General features: G+C 34.0%; 1 long non-coding RNA gene and 1 pseudogene across 1 annotated transcript; both read right to left on the bottom strand.

The window, feature by feature from the left end:
• Positions 1 to 10,476: 10,476 nt before the first annotated feature.
• Positions 10,477 to 11,694, bottom strand: LOC127135226 (uncharacterized). The gene is made up of 3 exons (XR_007808471.1): positions 11,633 to 11,694; positions 10,733 to 10,955; positions 10,477 to 10,568 (listed from the first exon to the last, which is right to left on the bottom strand). It is a non-coding gene; the product is annotated as an uncharacterized LOC127135226 (long non-coding RNA).
• Positions 11,695 to 13,016: 1,322 nt separating this feature from the next.
• LOC127077584 (uncharacterized) lies at positions 13,017 to 13,117 on the bottom strand (annotated as a pseudogene).
• Between the last annotated feature and the right edge of the window lie 1,792 nt (positions 13,118 to 14,909).

Below are 14,909 nucleotides of genomic sequence, written 5' to 3'. Positions count from 1 at the left end.
TTCCAAAATTTTAAATTCTGAGAAAAAATAAAGCGCTCATGATTGAATACAGAATTTGTTTGACTTGTACTATGATTTCATAAGCTTCTTCATTTAACCTTTCAACTTATTGCCTTGAACCATTTTGTATAGAATTTAAGTAAATGGTTTGATTTAAGCATGCAAAATGTGTTTTAATTAAAAAATGTTCAATTCTAAGAGATGTGCAATGATCTAACTGAGAGGAGACTCAATTACTAAAAACGATAAAGTAAACGATAACCAATAAGAAAAGAAGTGAAACCCTAAGAGAGGAGAACAATTGCAGTCTTCCCTTCTTATGCTTAGTAAACTTGCATTGGAATTGAGTCAACACTACTAGAAAAAACACATTTAACCTCGGACGCAAAATACATTTAACCTCGGTTACATAGGAGAGGTAACGAAGGGCGTCATGAAAAGTATAAACTTTACCTCTTAATTTTAAAAAAACCGACGGGTATGTGAAAAGGTCATGGGTTCAATCCCCAGAGAGACCTTTTTGGAATTCTGAAATGACGAAAACACATGTCTCCTCGATTTTGTGATTTCACCGATGGGATATACTATATTTTTACCTCGGTTATCTCATAAAACTGAGGGGTAAAATATTTTTGAGTTTATTAAATCTAATATGAATTTCTAATTTCACTAAATCCTATTACTGAACATAGAACTTCTAAAAATTGGTTAGAAAAATAATTATATGAATAATTGTGTTATATTTAAAGAATAACTTACATTGATTATGATTTTGAAATATCATATCGCTCATCATTCTTCTCACGTTGTTTTATGGTTAAAATCTCTCCAATGATTTATAGGAAGGAATTCTCTGTTGGCAATTTTTTTTTACTGTTTAACTCCTTCCTAAAAGTTATGGCTGGGAAACTTCAATCCAAGTGGATTGATCCTTTTGTTCTTACTAATGTTTTGCCCCATGGTGCAGTAGAAATAAAAAGTGCAGGTACTGACAAGGTTTTCAAAGTTAACAGGCAGTGCTTGAAGATGTTCCATGAAAATTTGGTGTCTGAAGATGCAACCATATAAGAGATTTCCTTGGAAAAGCCCACCTACACTGTAACTTGATCAGGGAGCCCTTCTTCCTTTATCTAACTCTTATTTTATATTTATGTTCTTTCGTTGAGGTCAATGTGTGTCTTAAGTATGGGAGAGGGAACCATTTACTTTGTTTTCTTTCATTTTATTTTTATTGTTTTTGTTTGTTTTCTTAAATATATTTTTTAAAATAAATGCATGCTTTTTCTTTGGTTTTTGGGTTACAACTGTGAGTATTTTATTAGTTCTCTTGATAAACGACTTATGGTGTGATGTGACTGATATGTTCTAGATTCTTAGTATGTTAAGTAAGACTAAGTTCTAAATTATGCATAATTTATGGTAGATCATTTACCTATCTGATATTTTGAGCCTAATAATGGATAACATCCAAAAATCCATAGTTTTCTTTCTTGTATGTTTTCACTCATGTATGTTAGTCTCTAGAATTTGATCTGACTCTTTTTGAAACTGTTGATTACTTATTTACACTTGTCATACCCCAAAATTTGCCCATTAATATTACAAGGCATTTCTTAGGCACTCCAACTTATTTTTCAAGGCATTGATCCCAAAAGAACAAAGGCCCAGCTCACAGATGGCCAAATCCAGAAAATGGCCCAAGCTGGCATGCTCGCTAGGCGAGCAATTCCTTCGCCTAGCGAACCCTTCGCTATACAGCTCGCCTAGCGAAACCTGCGAATAACAGAGAATTCTGGGCTTCATTCTGAGCCCATTAGGTCACAAAAGAGTATTATAAATACCCCAACTTCAGTCAGAAGAGGGGAACGAAAACGGAGAAAGGAGAACCCTAGCAAGCAGACTCTAACACTCACGGGAGGCAAACCCTGAAGGAACTCGTCGACATCAAGGTTTACCTCTGCCCAATTCAATCCGATTTGCCGATTCAAAGTCGCAATTCAATTGCAAACAGGTTTACATTGCTATTACTGCCTTATGTTCTTAATTTGCATATGGCATTATGATTAAATTTATGAAAATATCTTAAGTTTGGCATGTGAATTTTAATGTGTACTTGAATACCTTAAATGATTAACCATATAATTGCTGTAATGAAAGCCATAAGGCATAAAATTGGTTGAAATTGTACTGATATCAAAACCAGAATCCGCAGCCGCTCGCTAGCACATCGCTAAGCGAGCATGCAGCGAGTATTCGCTAAGCCTTCGCTAGGCGAGGCAGGAGCGAACGTGACAGTAGCTGACTTTTCTGTTCTGATTTGTCACTCATGTTTTATCATAGCCATGCATCATTTACCCGACCCTATTTACTGTTGTGATTTTTTTTGTGGTGTAATCCTCGATTGCACCCTGATTTGGTGTTCTGACATGTTTTGTTGAGTTTTGTAAAGGTTCACATATCCCAGGAAAAGGTAGCTTGATAGGTATTCCACTTTATTTGTGGGATACCCTTGTGGAGATTCACCCTAAATTACTTAATCGATTTTAATGTATTGATTTTAATGTGGAGATCCACCCTAAATTACTTCATTGATTTTAATGTATTAATTTTAATGGGGAGATTCATCCTAATTACCTAACTGATGGTAAAATATAGCCTTCGAATTACCCTATTTACTGTTGTGATTTTTTTTGTGGTGTAATCCTCGATTGCACCCTGATTTGGTGTTCTGACATGTTTTGTTGAGTTTTGTAAAGGTTCACATATCCCAGGAAAAGGTAGCTTGATAGGTATTCCACTTTATTTGTGGGATACCCTTGTGGAGATTCACCCTAAATTACTTAATCGATTTTAATGTATTGATTTTAATGTGGAGATCCACCCTAAATTACTTCATTGATTTTAATGTATTAATTTTAATGGGGAGATTCATCCTAATTACCTAACTGATGGTAAAATATAGCCTTCGAATATGTGATCTTGGACCTCTCTTTGTTACCCTACGATATTATGGTATTACGGTCATGTCCCGCGAATGTAGGGATACTCTTAGCCAAGACCCTTCGATTAAATCATCATGTCCCTCTAAAATAAATCATAGCCCCTCGGATGTTGCCTTCGAATATATGATTTTGTCCCTCGATGACCCTTCGGTGTAGCCTACGGTTAAATGATGATAGTCCCTTCGAATGCTAAGGTATCCTTACAACCGTTGCTTTCAATGACCAATCGATGACCCAACGATGACCCTTTTACATCCAAAGGATAAAACTACTTATTTCTCAATAATAAGGACGATTTTACCCTCACAAGGATAGGAAATGCCCATCACGACCTTGGGTAGGTATAACTCTTAATTGCTTACTCACCAATCGAAATACTTTTCACACCTCACACCTTTTCAAAACATCTTTTAGAAAATCACCACTTGGTATACATTCATGCTAGAATCATTACCGAGTTATATTTTTCTAAACAACTTTCAAAACTAAACGAGATAACCACTTTGTATACATTCATACGAGAATCATTACAAAGTTAAATTCTCTTTTTCAAAACATTTTCTAAACAATTCACAAACACTTTTTCAGACAAGAAAAAATAACATAAGTGATCAAGCATTTAAGAGCCCATGGATAACCATGGATACAAAGGGTGCTAACACCTTCCCTTTGTATAATGTACCTCCCGAACCCAAAATCTAATTAAGGTCTTTCCTGTTCTTTTCCACCTTTCCTTATTGGATAAAAGAAAAGTCGGTGGCGGCTCTTGCTAACCGCGACATTTGCTTTCCAAAGCAAAACACATAAAGTCAGTTCACCATATGACAACACTGATATGATAAATGCAAGTTGTTTCTGTTTTATTTTTTAGACAATTAGCCAAAAAGTCAATCCTGAACAATATCACCACTTGTTTGAAAATCCCTTTGAGCCTATTTATCTCATTTTTTGTTTATAACTCGTTAAAAGCCTATTAGTGAAAAACAATGTTATCACCTTATTCAAAGGGTTGAAAGAGTCTTGTTTGGAGTTGTGTGAGTTTGAACAATTATAGTTGTGATATTTCAATCAAAAGTTGGCAGAAAGTAGAAAAAAGAAAAAATGGATAAAGAAAAGAAGGATGGCGATACATATTCCTTCTGGAAAAATAATAATAAAAAGAGAAAAGAGAAGAGAAATAGCTGCAAAGTTGTTGTTTGAAAGTGAATGAAGTTTTATTTAGTTTAATTCCCGTAGTTTTTTTCAATTTTATTTTGACCCTTTAAATTTTATCCTAGTACCCAATTTCTATACTTTAAAAGAAAGATGATCACTTTAGTTTTCCAATGCAACTGACGGCATCTCAAACCGACTTACGAAACTTAGGTTATGCCTAAAATAAGGCAGTCAACTCCCTTCTATGGCTACCTGCGATTTTTTGCGTATTTCTTAATATTGAACATATTTTTGATTTTTCCGAAAGTCCTATTTAAAAAAAAGTTTTTTTTTTATAGTTTGAGGTTTTCACCAAAATGTGACTTTCTTCGTAAAACTGCTTTAAAAAATAAGTTTTGTAATTTTTAGGAAATCTCAGGAAAAAATGGTCGACTCAGAAAAAGACAATTGGGAACACAGTTCATATCCAAAAATCACAAATATGGGAAATCAAACGACCCTAACGAAGTCGTTTCGAAACCGTGGGACAAGTTCAAACACAATAACAACCAAATCAACAAAACAACCAAATAATCATGTAATTGTATCATATCATAAGGTTATTACCTCCAACAATGAGGTATAGAGCCCTTAGGGGATTTATTCCAAATCCCCCAATTGGGTCTACGATCAAACACAGAACAACAACAATTCAAAATAACATAATCCAATATGCAAGAAAACATCCTAGCTCATAATTCATAGAAAGGAAAATTAGGGAAACCCATAACAATCTCTAAGGACGCTGATAGGAGGGTAAGGAACCCTTATTATCCTGCAAGCCTGGAACCACCTAAGTGTAGACAATCTCCCTCTTACCTCGAATTTATCGTAAAGTTGAACTCCTTGAAAACCCCTTTGATTCCTCGCTCCCAAATCCTTCACGGTCCCAGAAACTTTCTGCCACTTTTATGTTCTAACGAAATTGGATTCTCACCTAATTTTGTCACAATTTTTAGTATTTATATGAACTCATTTTTCAAAATTATGCTTTTTTCCCAAATAAATCCAATTATCTCTCCTTCTACCTTCTACTTTCCATTAATCACAAAATTGGTCATTCTTTTATTAATCCTTTAAATAAATATGTAAATCAAATAAATATTTAAGTTAAATAAATATTCAATTAAATAATTATTTAATCACAATTCTCCACTTCCTATTATTTTATTTTATTATCGAAAACTTAAGTAATAAATAAAATAATACTTATTTATTTGCTCTCACGGCTTTTAACCCAGACAGTTAGTAATTTACCAAATTACTCCTACACTCCAAAAATACCACAATTCTCATATAACAACTAAATCACACAAACAATTAAATAAATTGTTTAAATAATAATTTGGGGTGTTCAATTGTCGTCATCAAAACTTTAGGAAGGTTATCAGCAGAATCATCATCTTCATACTTGCAAGCACATAGATCCACAATAACAACCAACAACAGTAATTGTATATATGTTAGACTTTGTCAGTTTATGGGTACCAAGGGTTGGATTAACCTCTTCCCTCATTACACCAACAATCATCTCCCTAGAATCAAATATGATCACAGTCCTATATGCCTTATTTTAAGTCTCTGCAATCTTAAGAAAGCTAAAAGAAATACCAAGGACATGCCAAAGAGGTTTAAGAAACTTTGGATGGAATGTTTTGATATTGATAATACCATAAGTCAGTGATGGAATGAGAATTCAAACCCTGGCCTAAAAGATAAACTAAAACTCACCATGGATACTCTCTAGATTTAGGGGAATTATAAATTTGGGAATCCTACCAAAGAGATAAACAAGCTCAATAAAGACCTTAAAACCCTGAAGGACTCCAATCATTAAAACAGACACTACATGCAAATCTTTAGTATCTAGGGAAAATGGATAAGCTCCTCCACCATGAGGAAATTTGGTGGACTCAATGAGAAAAAGTTCATTGGCTTAGGGAAGGGGACATAAACACTAAAATTTTCCACCAAAAAGTTAATCAAAGGAGAAGCCATGATTGGGTTGATTCCATCATGGACAATGATGAGGTTACTATTTATTGTGAGTAAGAAATCCAGAAATTTTTACACAGCTTATAGCATGCAATTCAAATCATCTAATCCCCCTCAAAATCATGAGTGACACAGAAATTAAAATCTCAAATTTAATGAAGAGATGAAATAGAATCTTAATTCTCCTTTTACTCCTTATGGGGTTTCACTACTATGACTCAACTTAGAAGTATGACTGTCCCTGGGCCAGATGGGTTACCAGTCTTATTCTATTAATCCTATTGGAACATTCCCAAAGTGAGATTAACAAATACATGAAACAAGACTTTCTTAAGCCTCATCCCTAAAGTTAAAACTACTTCAAAACCAAAAGCAATATGCAAAGTCAACATGAAAATTATAACCAAAATCATCGATAATAGAATCAAATACATTATGCCTAGGATTATTGGTGAGAATCAAAATTCCCTTGTCTCTAAAAGACTTATAAGTGTCAACACCATGATTGCCTATGAAATATTCAACTATCTCCATAGACCTGCCAAATGTAATCAAGGTTATGTGGGTATCAAGATGGATATGGAGAAAGCTCTTGATATATTGGAGTGGAGTTTTATTCAAAAGACCCTTATTCACATTGGTTTCCCAAATCAAATAACTAACATTATTATGAAATGAATCAACAGGATTTTATTCTATATCCTTAATAATGGATACCCCACTAACATTATCATTCCTACTAGAGGAACCAGACAAGGAGACCCTCTTTCCCCTATCTCTTTATTATTTATGTTGATGTCCTTTCTAATCTTATTAAAAAAGCTCAGGAAAAAGGTAATTTTCAAGGTATTTCTATGGCTAAAAAAAAATCTAATATTACCCATCTTTTCTTTGCATATGACAATCTTATATTCTGCAAAGAAAATGAAAAGAAAGCTAGAAGTCTCTTATCTATCATTGATGATAGTCGTCATTACGTGATTTCTACGAGAAAATTCAGATGAAATCGGAAGATTAAAGAGTAAGAGTCATGCCAAAGTGAAGAATTGAGCAAAAATCTATCACAATGAAGAAATAAAGACTTAGTGAAAATATTGAAGAAAAAGTGAAGAAAACAAGCATTTGGCCCCTGGATTTCTCTCGCACACAATGCATTCTATCATGGCGCGAGGCTTGGATCGCGGCATGATGACACGCTTTTGCTGAGACACATAATTGATATTTAAAGGCCTTTTGATAACTTTTTGATAGTTCTAAAAACTTGGAGATAAAGTGACAGCTAGGAATATTCAAAAGGCAAATTTTGAGAGGATTAGAGTCATTGGAGAACTATTTTTCCATATATTTTGATGATGAACACTTATCAACTCATGGTATTTGTAAATTTATCAATGTGTATCTAAGTTTCTCTATATTAGGTCTTTTTGAGATGAACCTTATCTTTACTTTGTTGGACCATATATTTGTTTGAGATTTATTAAATACTTTTATTATTATTATCTTATTAAGTTGTTCTTGGGTTTAATGTTTTTTGTTCGTTTTCAAGCGCATAAACAAATCTAGATACATAAGGATTTATGACCGTTATACTACACATATAACCTAAGGAAAATTATTCAAATTAGTAATTAACTAGGAATAGGTAATTATAAGTTGTTGCTTTTGAATTAATGCACGTAGAACGCCTAATCTAACTTTGAATTAACCCAAGGAATTAGGGAATCGTTGTCTAGGTTAGTGAGTTATACATCAAAGAATTAGGTGTAGTGGTCTTATTAGTTCGCAATAAGATAATAATTTAATTGCAATTCAATAAATACATAATTTATCAATAGGTAAAATAAGGGGATTCGATATAAAACACCTAATCGTCTTTCTCATCTTGAATTTTATTCTCTTGGTTTTCTCGTTCTTGTTTTGCAACCAGATAAAATAAAATAAAAACCACTTGCATTAATTTCATTCACGCATAATTACTTTGTTACACTTGTCGAGAGGTCGTCATGTTTTGGGCGCCGTTGTCGGGGATTGCTGATTTCAATAAGGCAATTTAGTACGACGTTTTTAATTTAAAAATTTTGCATTTTACTTTTAGTTTTACTTTTTGATTTTGCAATTTAATTTTAAAACTTTAGATTTCTATTTTTTTTATACTTTATTATGTTCTGTTTGGTGTAGTCACTACGCCAAAAAAGACCTATGAGAGCGCTTTTTTTGGCCTTTAAAAGCGCTTAAAAGCGCTGCCGTAGGTGGCGCTGCTATAGGTTTTAGCAGCGCTTTTTGTTTACTAAAAAGCGCTGCTAAAGGTTGTCAATAGAGAGCGCTTTTTAGTAAAAAGCGCTGCTAAAGGTGGTATATAGACAACCTTTAAGAGCGCTTTTTACTAAAAAACGCTCTCTATTGACAACCTTTAGCAGCGCTTTTGAGTAAAAAGCGCTCTTAAAGGTTGTCTATATACCACCTATAGCAGCGCTTTTTACTAAAAAGCGCTCTCTATTGACAACCTATAGCAGCGCTTTTTAGTAAAAAGCGCTCTCTATTGACAACCTATAGCAGCGCTTTTTACTAAAAAGCGCTCTCTATTGACAACCTTTAGCAGCGCTTTTTAGTAAAAAGCGCTCTCTATTGACAACCTTTAGCAGCGCTTTTTACTAAAAAGCGCTGTCTTTTCCTCTAGTAAAATAACAAAACGCTGCCTTCAGTTTAAGCCTACCATTTCAACCTGTAATATTTTTTGGGAATAATCCCATAAACCTGTAAATCAAGCCTCTCTAATTCAAGCATTTGGAGTCATAATTCAAGCATTTGTAATTTTTTAAACCAACACAAGCAAACCAACACAAGAATGAACACATTTGGAGTCATAATTCAAGCAAACCAACACAAGGATAGATAGGCACTGAACACATTTGGAGTCATAATACAAGCATTTGTAATTTTTTAAAGCAAACCAACACAAGAATGAACACATTAATCTATCCATGAAATTAAAGATATCACTAAAATTATAAAGAACTATACACAAGTCAAAACTAATATGTTATACGGCCTATTTGGAGTCATAACTAATCTGTTAAAAATATAAAGAACTATACACTTGCCAACCAGAAACCATTCTTCATCAAAGTATTCATGTTATTTTGAAACCATTATATACTAATTAATCTTTTCTCAATAAAATATTGACACAATTCCTCCTTGATTTGTTCCAACTGCAGTCTCGTGTAATGAGCACACTTGTATTCATCAAAGTACTACATAACAAAACATAATATGCATGATTTAGTTAAAAGTAATAAATAATATGAAATATTCGATAAATATTAAAACAAATCCTAAGTTATAAATCCATACCGTGATTGGAATCTCTATTTGATTCATATTAATGATTTCCTTCCTAAACCTCATTACAAAGTATCCGCAATCGATACCGTTGCGCTGTAGAGGACACTACATAGAAAAATAAATAAGAATGTATAGTTATCTTTTCTTATCAAGTAGCATCACTATTATAAGCAAAATTGTGAAAATTAAAGTACCTGCACTTTTATCCACGTAATGTTGCTGGATTTAGTACGTGGTACTCGAGCTTGTCTTTGAGATCGGAACACTTTTATTGATCTAACAAAATAAAAACATATATTTAGAACAATCTCACATAAATATACACGAATATTTAGAACAGTCTCACTTACGTATCAACTAATTGCTTCATATCCAGATAATTTGTCCATTCACCATCTATCGAATTCAGAAAATATACCACTTCTTTTAAAGGATCAATAGCAAGCAACAACCAGTGACACCTATAAATTAAAACAAAAGTTTATATGGAAATTTTTTACGTAAAAGAAACAATTAAAGATTAGAATAAACTTAGAATTAAAATCTAACCCTGAATTATACGGCCAAAGATACAAGTTGTTTGTACTGCTGGCCATGAATCTCTTGACTAAGTACTCTCTACATGAATCCGGTTCCCTACAAATTAATGCTTTGTTGACCAGGGAGGAAGACATGAATAACCAAAGATATCTTCCTCCATATCCAAATATCATAACTGCTTGCTAATGCATAACTAGAGCTAAATAATATAAAACTGTCTAATTAGCTCAGACCAATCACTTTGAACCTCTAGGCCACCACTCATGATCTTTACTAGTAAGAGGTCATATAGATTTAAGACGGAATACATCCCACACAGGCAGTTTAATTGGAACAGTACCACATATAACTGGTTGTACATAGTTACTGGTTGTAAACAGAACTATACTAAGTGCACAAGTACCTGAGTTTGTCGCTTTGAGATTAAAAAATATAGGACAGAACCGGACAGCTACAACAGCTTTGCTTGCGCAGGGAATCTGTATAGCAGGCCTGCATATCAAGGTCAAATAATAAAGCAACATACATAACTAACATATTTTGGTAACTTGATTCATTAGCTTAACATGAATAATTGAACATAATGATTCATTCTAGATACTAAATGATTAAACACATGCTTTGGGTTTGTATAATATCTAAGCTGAAAGACATACCGAGAAAGATCTTTTCTAGAAAATATGTAAGCTGCATTAACAGATTCAGACGCAGTACCGATTTTGTAAGAACCTGAAATGGGCAAAGACGTGAAGTTTTCAATTAGACGCAAACCATGTAATAAAAGCTAAGCAAGAATTTATCTATAAAGGAAGAAAACAACATATATGGTTCCCTCAGATCCTCAAGACCTCCTATTTGCTCACCACGATACTCAACAACCTGCAGACAAGCACATGAAAAATGTACATATAGTCCATCAGGGTTCATTTTACACTACAGTGACCATCTTAAAAATTCACATAATATTAAAACATCATTTTACAACATTAAATAGGATTGCCAAAATATGACTGTAGCAGACAAAGTTATGCCAAAATATGAATGTACATTTTGAAGTTTAACTGTTCATTCAAACCAACATGTAATAGGATTGCCAAAATATGAGACATTGCTCTAAGTTCTTGAAACCATATCACATATATCACTGTAGCAGACAAAGTTATTCCATTTGAGTATCCAACATTTAACATCAAAATCACTTTCTGAAATTTCAGTAATAGTTAGAATATGAGGATACAATGGTGCAAACATATCAGTTCATTCCTTCCTACTTTCTCAGCAAATTTAAACAAATGTTGAAAAGGCACTGATTCTATTAGAACTCCCAACATTATTTCTAAGTCAATGGCGATGCAAGTTACAGAATATCATTTATATCAGAACAAGATGAAACTTTCGGTAAGTTACAGAATATTAAGCAAACATAGTCACAAACTCTAATAATCGATACTGACAAATAAATAACCCATAATGTAGCAATGCAAGTCCATTCAAACCAAAATCGACCACCTATTCTTTGACTTCTAGGGCAAAACAGAAAGACACGAAAACCTAACCTTAAAACGCAATGAGATTTCCAGGTATTGAATCCTTCTCTTTCGAATGCAGTCTCTTTCAAATTTGCAGTGTTTATCGTTGAGATTTCCAGGTACTCTGTGGAATTTTTTCCAGGGCAGCGAGAGCTTCGAACGAGAGAGAGTGAAAGAGGGATTTCTGAAAGTCAGGGATTTTGTAATATTAGATTTATTATAATTTTTATAAATGACCTATGAGAGCGCTTTTACCATGAAAGCGCTTTCATAGATGTGAGACTGAGACCTATAAGAGCGCTTTTACCTTAAAAGCGCTTTCATAAGTCTGAAACCCATGAGACCTATAAGAGCGCTTTTACCTCAAAAGCGCTTTCATAAGTGTGAAACCCAGGAGACCTATAAGAGCGCTTTTACCTTAAAAGCGCTTTCATAAGTGTGTGAGACTGAGACCTATAAGAGCGCTTTTACCTTAAAAGCGCTTTCATAAGTGTGAAACCCATGAGACCTATAAGAGCGCTTTTACCTTAAAAGCGCTTTCATAAGTGTGAAACTCATAGATGTGAGACTGAGACCTATAAGAGCGCTTTTACCTTAAAAGCGCTTTCATAAGTGTGAAACCCATGAGACCTATAAGAGCGCTTTTACCTTAAAAGCTCTTTCATAAGTGTGAAACTCATAGATGTGAGACTGAGACCTATAAGAGCGCTTTTACCTTAAAAGCGCTTTCATAAGTGGAGACCTATAAGAGCGCTTTTACCTTAAAAGCGCTTTCTTTACATAGGCGAATTTTTTTTCAAGCTATTACAGCGCTTTTTTTAAAAAGCGCTTTCTTTTTGGTGCTGCCAAAAGCACTTTTTGGCGTAGTGAGTGCTACTAAGGTATTGCTTGTTTGTTTATGTGAGGTATTGATTCGACGTTGATACCGATCGATCTAAAAATCAAAATAGCAACACGTGCAATCGATAGGGAGAAAAGAGAAACACTACAAGTTACCAAAGAAGTAAAAGAGGAATTAGAAGATATGGTCGCTCCACCACATCAAACATTGGGGGACTATTGCAAAAGAATTGATGCAAGACAAACATCCTTAGGTTTCTAATCTTATAGTTCGATAAAATTTGACATTAAGAACTATGTACTCACAAGTTTGAAGGAGAACCCGTTCGATGGAAAAGAAACCAGAGATCCTTGGGAGCATCTCGCTAAATTCTACGAGACATGCTCGATGTGTAAGCCGTCTGGTGACATCAGTGATGATCAAGTAAAATTATGTTTATTTGGTCTTTCCTTGAGAGGTCACATAAAGAATTGGTTCCAATGCATTCCAAATGGTATTGTTCAAACTTGGAAATAACTAAAAGACAAGTTTCTAGAGCGTTATTACTCAAATGCTCTGTTTGTCGTAAGAAAATCTACGATTACTAGTTTTGAGCAGGAAGATGTTGAACCATTCTCTGATACATGGGAAATATTCAAGTTGTTACTCAGCAAGTGCCCAAATTATAAAATGATCTCGGTGGAGCAACTGACACACTTCATTGATGGATTAAATATTCAAACGAGAATTCTTATTGACAGCTTAGTTAAAGGTACCTTAGGGACAAAGACAGATGAAGAGTTATAGAATATGTATCAGAATGAGTATCGCTCAAGTGAACGATTGGTGAAAACAAGAGGTATTCATGCAATTACCTCTCATGTAGCATTATTAGCTCACATGGAGACATTGTCTAAACAGTTAGCTGCATCCCAGTTAGCATAAGTAAATGTTAACTGTACAATAGAGGTTTAGAGTGCGGAAGTTCCGTATGCCATCTTTCAGAAGAATCATACTTATTCCAATACCTATAATCTGGGTTGAAAAGACCATTTTAACTTCAAGTGGAACAACATTCAGACTTTGAATGCTAACTAAGGTGTTCAACACGTTCATCAAGCACCGCCACGTACTCCATCACCTCTAGAAGTGACATTGTCAAATTTTATGAAGGTTACTCAAGCAAGATTTGAGCAAGTAAACCATTTTCTTGATATCATGGTTAAGACTCAACAAGAGATGGCACAAAATTACATATTAATGAACAAGAACACTGAAACATCCATAAAGAACTTGGAGATGCAAATTAGTCAATTATTTCGACAAATGGAAGCCCAAACAAGTTCAAATGAAAAGGCCATCGATTTGAAAAATAAATTGATCCCGTCTGAACTAAAAGTTAGTGAGAAAAACAAATAATTAGGTTATGTTGAGAAAGAGAGTGGAACAAAGTGGTAGGTAAGAAGGAAGTTGAGAAAAGTGAGAATAATAGTGACGATGAAGTTAAAGTACTCCCTTGACCAACTCATTGATAAAAATTCACCCTTCCAAAGAACCAAGAAATAGATCTTGACTGAGCCAAATCCAGAGCTACTAGATTACATTAAACCATTGTATCCGATTTTAAAGAAGAAACCAAAGAAGGAGATGGAAGTGTATCAGTTAAAAAAGTTTATGGATATTTTAAACAAAATACAAGTCAATATTCCATTTTGTGAAGCACTTGAAGATATGCATGTTTATGTGAAATTCATGAAAGAGATCTTGTCGAGAAAGCATAAATCGAAAAACAATGAAAACATCGCTTTAGTGGAAGAGTGCAACGCAATTATCCAAAAGAAGCTTCCATCCAAACTAACTGATTCAGATAGGTTCACTAACTATTGGTCATGCCTTATGTAATTTAGGAGCTAGCATCAAATTGGTGTCGTTATCCATGTTGAGAAAGCTAAAGTATGGCAAACCAAAGCCAATAAAGATTACCTTAATACTAGTTGATCGTTCAATTACATACCCATATGGAGTTCTGGAAGATGTTCTAGTTAGGGTAGATGGTTTACTATTCCCTGTAGATTTTGTGATCCTAGACATGCCGGAAGATTCTGAGACACCACTAATTCTTGGAAGACTATTTTTGGAAACTGATAAAGCTCTTATTGATGTTGAACTGAGTGAGTTAACATTGAGGTTTAACAAATAAAAAGTTATCTTCAACGTGTTTGAAGCAATAAAACACAACAAAGAAAATCCCCAGTGTTATCAGGTAGACATGCTAGATGAGGTCGTGAATGAGGTAAATGATGCAAGTACCACTACATAAGTAATGGATTGAGTCATTCTTAATTCAAAAAAACGAGTTGAAACTTATTCTAATATGGAAGTAGCGGAATGATCACTTCAACTTTAAGCAACCCAGGTTGAAGATGCGACAAGAAAAACTGAAGAATTAAGTGGGACTGAACAACAAAGCCAACAAGTAGTTCA

This window comes from Lathyrus oleraceus, chromosome 4 (genome assembly GCF_024323335.1).
Source record: "Lathyrus oleraceus cultivar Zhongwan6 chromosome 4, CAAS_Psat_ZW6_1.0, whole genome shotgun sequence".
In the NCBI taxonomy this organism is placed as follows: domain Eukaryota; kingdom Viridiplantae; phylum Streptophyta; class Magnoliopsida; order Fabales; family Fabaceae; genus Lathyrus; species Lathyrus oleraceus.
The sequence above is the reverse complement of the archived record's forward strand: the minus strand, read 5'-3'. Positions and strand labels throughout refer to the sequence as shown.